The following is a 9,820-nucleotide window of genomic DNA, read 5'->3' as shown; positions in this document are numbered from 1 at the left end:
AATGACATGGTCTTGTATTTAAAGAATCCCATAGCTCCACTCCCAAATTTTTCAAGCTAATTCAAAACTTTGGCAAAGTAGCAGGGTATAAAATTAACCCCCCAAAATCAATGGGTTTTCTGTAGGCCAACAATGAGAAAAGTGTGGCTGAAATTAGGAAAGCAACCCCATTTGTAATAGCACCACAAAAAAATAAAATACCTAGGAATTAACTTAACCAAAGAAGTGAAGGACCTCTATGATGAAAACTTTAAAATCTTGAAGAAGGAAATCAAAACAGAACATAGAAAATGGCAAAACCTCCCACGCTCCTGGATTGGAAAGATTAACATCATGAAAATGGCAATACTTGCCAAGGCTATCTACAAATTCAATGCGATACCTATCAAAATTCCAACCTTATTCTTCAAGGAACTAGAAGAGGCAATCCAAAAATTCATATGGAACAATAAAAGACCCCAAATAGCAAAAACGCTCCTCAACGGAAAGAACACTGCTGGAGGAATATCAATACCAAATTTCAAACTCTAATATAAAGCCATAGTAATCAAAACAGCTTGGTATTGGCATAAGAACAGAACTCAGGACCAATGGAATAGAATTGAAAACCCAGAAAGAAACCTACAAACCTATAGCCATCTAATCTTTGATAAGGGAGCTAAAACAATAGAATGGAAGAAAGACAGCCTCTGTAGTAAATGGTGCTGGCAAAATTGGTTAACTACTTGTAGAAAACTAAAGCTAGATCCTTATATATCACCCTGCACCAGAATCAACTCCAAATGGATCAAAGTCCTCGAAGTCAAAGCAGACACACTGAAAACACTACAGGATGGAAGAAGAGAAACCCTAGGTCTCCTTGGCTCAGGCCGAAATTTTCTGAATAGAGACCCGGAAACACAACAAATCAAAGAAAGTTTGGATAAATGGGATTGCATGAAGTTGCAGAGCTTCTGCATGGCCAAGAACATAGCTAGCAAGATCAATAGAAAGCCCACGGATTGGGAGAAGATCTTCACTAGCCATACAATTGACAAGGGTCTCATATCTAAAATATACTTGGAACTCGAAAAATTGAATTCCCCAACTACAAATCCTCAAAGAAACAACTGCCCAATAAATAAGTGTGATAAAGACTTAAAGAGAAATTTCTCTGAAGAAGAAAGAAGGATGGCCAATACACACTTGAAGAAATGCTCAACATCCCTAGCCATAAAAGAAATGCAAAGCAAAACAACATTGAGATACCACCTCACTACAGTTAGAATGGCAAAAATTAAGAACTCTAACAACAGCAGATGCTGGAGAGGATGTGGACAGAAGGGATGCTTTCTTCATTGTTGATGGGAATGTAAACTTGTTTAACCACTTTGGAAAGCAGAATGGAGGTTCCTGAGAAGACTTCACATAGAACTCCCCTATTACTCAGCAATCCCACTTTTGGGCATTTACCCAAATGTTTACAAACAAGACCACACTAAAGCTAACAGCACAACTATGTTTATTGCAGCATTATTTACCATAGCTAAGATATGGAACCAACCCCGATGCCCCTCAGTAGATGAATGGATCAAGAATATGTGGTATATACACACAACGGAATTCTATGCCTCCATCAGAAAGAATTGCATTGCCCCATATGTTAGGAAATGGAAAAACTTGGAAAAAATTATATTAAATGAAGTAAGCCAGGCCCAAAGAAACACAGGATCCATGGTTTCCCTTCTTTGCAATATCTAGTATATGTATGAGTCAAGCGGAAAAGGTCAGATAATGTGATGTTAGGAAAATGAACCCTTAGATATGTATTTTAATGTTTTTGTCTTTCATGCATTTTTTCTAATCCATTTATAAGATTATCTCTTTGTTGCTTTGTATGTCCCTCCCCCACAATATAACCCCTGCTTTCACTATATTTGTTGTCAGTATAACTTGTGGAGGAGATGGGGAAAAACAAGTCGTTTAAGGATACAGGTGGACCTGTTGCAACAATGAGAAGTACAAGTTGTCATGTTGAAAACGAGCTTTACAACTTTGGTGTAGGGAGGGCGGGGTGTGGGGGGGGCGGGTGGATTCTGTGGGGTTGGGGGGGTTGCTGGGAAGGGATGTGAAGGGTAAACAAAGGAGGAGGCTGCAATGCTTGATAAGAAATGTACACATTATCCTACCCGTGTAATTGTAACCCCTCTGTACAATATGTTCACAAAAAATAAAATACAATAAAATAAAATAAACAAATTTTTAAAAGAAGAAAATGAATAAGTATTACTGGGTTATCATCTAAATAAAAAATAAATAATCCACAAATCCAAAAAAAAGAAATTTAAATGTCTTAATATAATATTATCAAGTATTACTTTCATTTTTGATAAAAAAGTTAAAACAAACTGACAGACTGTTAGTCCATTAAAATTTATAAGTTTCCTGCTATATATTTCCTATTTTGCCTCTTTTTTGGGGTGATATATATGTTTTTTTAGAATGGCAACTTGGTCTTAACCATTACCCACAAAATTTATGCTGTCATAGAATCAGAGAGTTTTTGTTTTCTTGTTGTTGTTTTATTTTGTTTCTTTGGTCAATCTTGGGGCTTGAACTTGGCCTCGGCACTGGTCCTACACTCTTCAGCTCACGGTGATCGCTCTACCGCTTGAGCCACAGTGCCACTTCTGGTTTTCTAGTGGCTTATTGGAGATAAAAGTCTCACAGACTTTCCTGCCTGGGCTGTCTTTGAACTGAGATCCTCATATATCAGCCTCCTGAATAGCTAGGATTACAAGCATGAGCCACCGTTGCCCAGCCAGAGAGTTTTATTTTATTAAATTAAGGCTAGAGTAGGCTCATTGTATGCCAACACAAAATATAAACACCAATGACAATTTTTCCTAAAAAAAATAACACTCATAAAAAAATCATGAGATTCAGAGGAAGATGGAAGAAGAGAAGCTGAAGGCTAAACAAGCTCTCCTATAGAAAGCATTTTAGTATTCCAGTGAACAGTCTTAGGCTACAGAGTCACACCAAGTGTGTCATCTCAATAGAGAGAGTTTGGACAGAGAGGGAAAATCCAAGCAAAGAAACAGATCTGAACACATGCAGCTAGCCATGGCTGCAGTGGCAGGGTTGGTAGCAGAGACACTCATAGCAGCCATAACTACAGAGAGAATCTGGGACAAAGGCTCCAGATGTGGCGAACACGTGGATTCTACGCAACAGAAGCAAGAACTGACAAGGAGCAGATATATTCATCCTGCGGATCACAGACCAGAAACTGTCCAGGAACAAGACTCTAGCATGAGTAGAACCCAGATCTCCTCATTTCTTCTCAGGGAGCAGAGGAGGGAAGGCTGCGTGTTCCCTACCACTGGAGATCTCCATCTTTGATACTAACAAAGGCCCAGTTGAGCAACTAGCTCCAACTCAGGCCTTGGAAGCAAAGAGAAGAGTCATTTAGCAGGTCACAGGAATCTGCCCTGACCTGCCAGGCTCAGCTTTACCCAGGGGAAAGTCAACCAGCCCAGACAAAGAAAAATCTGCCCCCAGAGGAGTGACTTTCACCACAGGGTAAACAGAGCCAGAGGCTGCCCCTCCCTACAGCAGCCTAGACAAACAATTGAAACTCAGTAAACATAAACCCTGAGAATGGCTCCAAGCTGGGCTCTCTGAGAGTCTCAGGAGCTAGCCCAGCAAGGAAAAGCTACTGATTGCTGAAAGGCCTCAACTCTACCCATAACCTAGTCTCAGCACAGCATCTTCAAACTAGAGGAAATTCCCATCTCCCTCTTTTGGGATACTCAAAGCAAATCTACCTCCCACTGAACTAGCCTGGGAGAAGGATCACAAAACAATGGGTTATGCAAAGCATTTTTCTGCCTGCTCAAACACTGACTTAAGGAAACAATCAAGCCACTGGAAAACCAAACACCACAAGCAGACCAGAGACTCCACCAAGAGACTGGTTATGGACACGGGAGATACACAATCATCCCATTGCCCCAATACACCCCCCCCAAAATATCAAAGAACTCTTTTTTTAAAATTTAGTTTAGTTTTTTATTGTGAGAATACAGTACAGAGGAGTTACAATTACATGGGCAAGATATAGAGTATATTTCTTATCAAGCATTGTTGCTTCCTAGTTGTTTCCCCTTCCCATCCCTTCCCATACTTCCCCCTCCCCCCACCCCATCCTTCCCCCACCCCCCACCAAAATTGTTAAGTTCGTTTTTCGACATAATGAATTGTACAATGAATTTCATTGTTGCAATCAAAGAACTCTTATGTGAACTTTAAAAATTTTTTTAATTGTTAAAATTGTTTTCTATTAATCTTATTTTCCTCCCATAATTTTTATTTTAAGTGTATACGTGTGTGTGTGTGTGTGTGTGTGTGTGTGTGTGTGTGTGTGTGCTTTTTTATCTCTTCTGAACTTTTGGTCCTTTTTAAGTATTCTTTTCATTTTTTTTCTCTTTCTTTCTTTTTTTGCGTGACTAAATTGCTGTTCGGCTCATTCCCAGATATATACCCGTCATCAATTATTAGACCTTATAACCCATTTTGTACACATTTAATCCAGAAAATTATTACTCAATTCACAACCTCTTAGGCTTAAATTCTTTAATAGCAGTATTATCACTTCATATGTATATAATTTTCAAGTAACTAATTTTAAGAATTTTTATTTTTTAATTTTCATTTCTCCTTTCAATCCATCCCTTCGTCTCATCTTATCCTGTTCTTTTCTCAATATCATTTGTTTAAACTTACATAATTTTTAAGTGTTTCACTACTTAAATTTAAATTTTGGTTTTTCCATTTTTTCTTGTTCGTTTTTTTGTAATCTCTGTCCTATCATTCTATCCAAACCATTTCCCTATCTAAGATTAGGACTTGGTTAAATGCCACATTTTCTCGATCCATCCATCTACTGAGGGGCATCTGTGTTGATTCCATATCTTAGCTATGTTAAATAATGCTGCAATAAATATAGTTGTTCTGGTAATGCTAGTATGGTCTTGTTTGTGATCATTTGGGTAAATGCCCAAAAGGTAGATTGCTGGGTCATAGGGAAGTTCTAGGTGGAATCTTTTGAGGAACCTCCATACTACGCCAAAGTAGTTGAACAAGTTACATTCCCACCAACAATGCAGTAAGGTTCCCTTCTGGCCACATCCCCTGAAGGATATGTTGTTATTAGAGTTCTTGATTTACCCATTCTAAACGGGGTAAGGTAGTATCTCAATGTTGTTTTGATTTGCTTTTCTTTTATGGCTTGGGAGGTTGAGCATTTCTTCATGTGTCTATTGGCCTTCCTTCTTTTCTTTTCAAAGAAGATTGCCTTGAAGTCTTTAGCCCACTTATTTATTGGGCAGTTGTTTCTTTGAGGATTTGTTATTGGGGGATTTAATGTTTTGAGTTCCAAGTATATTTTAGATATGAGATCCTTCTCTATTGTATGGCTAGTGAAGATCTTCTCCCAATCAATGGGCTTTCTATTGATCTTGCTAGCTATGTCCTTTGCCATTCAGAAGCTCTGCAATTTCATACAATACCATTTGTCCAAACTTTCTTTGATTTCTTGTGCTTCTGGGTCTCTATTAAGAAAATTTCATCCTCTGCACAGGAGACCTTGGATATGTCCTACTCCATCCTGTAATGTTTTCAGGGTATCTGCTTTGACTCTGAGGTCTTTGATACATTTGGAGTTGATTCAGTACAGGATGATATACAAGGATATAGTTTTAGTTTTCTATGAGTGATTAACCAATTTTGCCAGCACTTTTACTGAAGAAGCTCAGTACTGTACAGAGAGGTTATAGTTACATAAGTAAGGTAATGCGTACATTTATTATTGAGCATTGTTACCACCTCCTTTGTTTTCTCCTACTATTCCTTACCTTCACACATCCCAAATACCTCCGTCTACCCCCCTCTAATAGTATCTTGCAAATCTCATTGTTACAATGGGTCAACCTGTATACTTTCCTTGCATCTTAAATGAAGAAATGCTGGCTTGTTTCATGCTGATTCTACTTGTGTAGACACACTTAAAAACACTTTCCAAGTCCAAAAGCAAATAAATGAAATGCACATCATCTTTTGTCAGTTGGTATAATTGTGTTCTACACATAAAAAACTTTCTTTTTTTCTCATTTTCGTGGCCAGGACATCTGTATTACCTCAGTCAGAACTGCTCACTTTAGACTTTTCATATGGGTTGGTTAAATTTTGACCTGCGCTCCAGTCTTCTGGGGAGTCACTCATCTGCTTAGGAATTGATGCTCGCTGTTGGAAAAGAGCCCAAGGAAGGATGCCATTTAAAGCCTTATAACTTTATTCTTAACAAGGATATTGTCCTACTACTTTGGATGTTGAGAGTGTCTACAAGAGCAAGCATTCCATGGGGAGCAGGGAGACACCATATGACCAATACTTATTGAGATTTGCGAGTGACTTGCTATCACTTATACTGCACTTTTCAAGTCGAATCTCTCTAAACCTACCAGTTGGAAGAGATAAGAGGAGTGGTAAAAGAACTCTTAGAGACGAATACATCTTCAACACATTTTTTTCCAAGCATTCTGTCTAAGGCATATTTAACAACTAGTGAAACTTGTGTTGGCTATATCTATGTGTCTTTTTCCATTTGTGCATGTGTACATGTGTGTACGTATGTGTGTATTTGTGTGTACAGTGACATTCATGTGTACATATATGGGCCGATATACACATATATGCATATATAAATAAATATACATATATAAATATATGTGCATATATATATCAGGTGTTCAGTGATTTAATCTAGAGTTCCCAGCACGTTGTCCTTATCACAAAATGTACATGATAAACTACTCTAAGGATCTGTGCTATATGAAGGGTATCCTTTGTACTCACTTCCCCCATTAACTTGTTCTTCATCCCTGTGAACAACTTCAGCCACTTTCCCATAGGATAGCTTTGTTTTTGTTACTTACTGATAATAAAAGAAAAAGGTTGTTTGTAAAAGAAAAAGAACTTTTAGGTCCCAGGCTAAAATTATATTATCAGTCCCAATTATTCATATGAGATAAAATTTATAATAGTACTAAAAGTGAAAAGGAATTCCTAGATCTGTTGTTTTGCCATTTAGAATGGCAAAGAATAATTTCACGTCACTGTTATAACTCTTAAAGAATGCAAGGGTAACTGATGGTCCCTATCATGTTCCCACAAAACCAGTGGATCCTGAAGGATAATAGTAGACCATCAGAAATTCTAAGTAGCAGATACGGAGCATGAAAGAGAAAGAGCAGAAATGAGAGAGAGTGAAAGAGAGAAAAATATCATAATATTAACGTGCATAACAGATAAACAAGAGGTGTATGAGAATATTCATACTGCTATCTTGAGACACTACATGTACTTTTGAAGGTATTTGATTTATGATAACTTATCAACATAAAAAATAAAGTGATTTTGATAATAAATAAAAATGGCTCAGAAGAAATTATAAATGCAAAAACATTCTTCACAGAAGCAAACTCTCAGAAATATTTCTTGACTTTGAAAAGGATAAATTTTCTGCAGCTAGTATAAATTTAGAAGTATGACAGTTCACAAAAATATAAAAATGTGTTCACATATTTCATTATATAACCAAAAGCAGAAAGCAAATATTGTTCAGATGATTTTTAAATCACAGTTTCTCAGGAGCTGGAAAGGTGACTCAGTGGTAAAGTGCTTGCCTTGCATGCATGAGGTCCTGGATTTCATTCCTCAGCACGACATAAGCAGAAAAAGATGAAAGTGGTGCTGTGGATCAAGTGATAACTCTAGCCTTGAGTTGAAGAGCTGAGGGACAGTACCTAAGACCCAGAGTTCAAGCCCCACAACCAACAAAACCAAAGCAAAAAACAGCAAAACAAAGCACAGTTTCTCAATTTTGTGGCCTCAACTCTGTAATACCACTACTTCAGACTAGGGATAAGATTTTAGGTATGGATATTTATCAACACTCCTGACTCAGACTCTACTTGATATAATTTTTAATCAATATTTTGTTTTTAGTTTTGCTCTTTCTAAATTTACATGGACCTATGAAAAATGGTGTGGCCATCCCAATAATATTCTCAAAGTACCTCTTAATCACGACTCACAAAAAGTTGTATTATATTACAACAAGGAAAAAATGCTATAAATAAAGAAAACAATAATTATATATTAATGATTACTAAAATAAAAACAAAACAATTACCAAGGCTCTGATTATTTGAAGATAGTAGATTTTACTATTTTCTCATATTCCTGTACATTTAAAACTGGATAAAGCTATGAGTAGCCTTTAAATTTACCCACTAAGGTTACTATTTATAGTTCATCTCATCATTTGTATGTGGCTTATTTCATTATTTGTTCATCACTAACATATAATGTAAGGGAGCCCTAAAGATTTAAGAGAAACTGTGTACTTAAAATCTTAACTCTTCACTCTACTTCTTTACACAGTCTTTGCAACTTCTCATTAGTAAAGTTTCTATAAACTCTGAAATGTACATACATACTAGTACATGCTACCAGAAATACTGTATACTTTATCGAAAAATTTTATGACCTGCCAAACAGTCTTAATTTTGCCATATAAGCAAATCCCAAAATGAAAGATATTTAAAACATTAAAACTTTTAACAAAGATTAACATTTGCTGCAATGATCATTATGACAGGTGCCTTGTGTAGAATAATTGAATTCCTCCTCCTACACATCTCATGAACAACAAATACCTGAAATTATTTTGTTTTTGGCATGTCAATCTTGACTTTATTCTTAAATGTGTGCTTATTTAAGAAATACATGGTTGCAAAATTTCACAATTCTTTTGAACTTACTTGTTGTTGAATTGTCTCGTTTAAGAAAATCAATTACACTTTATATATAAAAAAATGTTCTGTGCTCAATTTGGCTGCACATATACTAAAATTGGAACATACAGAGAAGATTAGCATGGTTCCTGCACAAGGATGAATAGTTCCATATGTTTACACCAACAGATGCTGGAAGGGATGTGGCCAGAAGGGAAGCCTACTGCATTCTTGGTGGGAGTGTAAACTTGTTCATTCACTTTGGAAAGCGGTTTGGAGGTTCCTCAAAAGACTCCACATAGAGCTCTCCTATTACACAGCAATCCCACTTTTGGGCATTCACCCAAATGATCACAAACAAGTCCATACTAAAACTACCACCACAACAATGTTTATTGTAGCATTATTTGCCATAGCTAAGATAGGGAACCAACCCCGATACCCCTCAGTAGAAGAATGGATCAAGAAAACGTTCTCTGTGTGTGTGTGTGTGTGTGTGTGAATGTACACTTACACAATCACTTTGGAAAGCAGTCTGGTGAGTCCTCAGAAAGCTAATTATTGACCTTCCTTATGGCCTACTCATACCACTTCTAGGCATCTATCCTGAACAACAGGTACCAATATTCAAGGACACATGCACCTCATGTTTATTGTAGCACTGTTCACAATAGCCAGGATAGGAAAACAACCCATATGTCCCACCAGAGATGAATGGATCCAAAAACTGTTGTAACTATACACAACAGAATATTTTCCAGCCATTAGAAAGGACAAAATAATGGCATTAGCAGGGAAATCAATCAAGCTACAGGAAATCATGTTGAGCGAGGTAAGACAAAAGCAAGAGACAAACCACATGGTCTCCATGGTAAGTGGATGTTAAATCCAAAATGTAAGGTGATACAACAAAATTAACAACACTTAAGAAACCAAGGACTTCCACTCATCTGATTGAATCACTACTAAATAACCCCATT

The 9,820-nt window shown here is 36.9% G+C and overlaps 1 pseudogene; it reads left to right on the top strand.

The window, feature by feature from the left end:
- Positions 1-8,928: 8,928 nt before the first annotated feature.
- Positions 8,929-9,019, top strand: LOC122111029 (annotated as a pseudogene).
- Positions 9,020-9,820: the final 801 nt, after the last annotated feature.

This window comes from Dipodomys spectabilis, unplaced genomic scaffold, assembly GCF_019054845.1.
Source record: "Dipodomys spectabilis isolate Male_0828 unplaced genomic scaffold, ASM1905484v1 ptg000084l, whole genome shotgun sequence".
In the NCBI taxonomy this organism is placed as follows: Eukaryota; Metazoa; Chordata; class Mammalia; order Rodentia; family Heteromyidae; genus Dipodomys; species Dipodomys spectabilis.
Note: the sequence above shows the minus strand (reverse complement) of the source record. Positions and strands in the feature narration are given on the sequence as shown.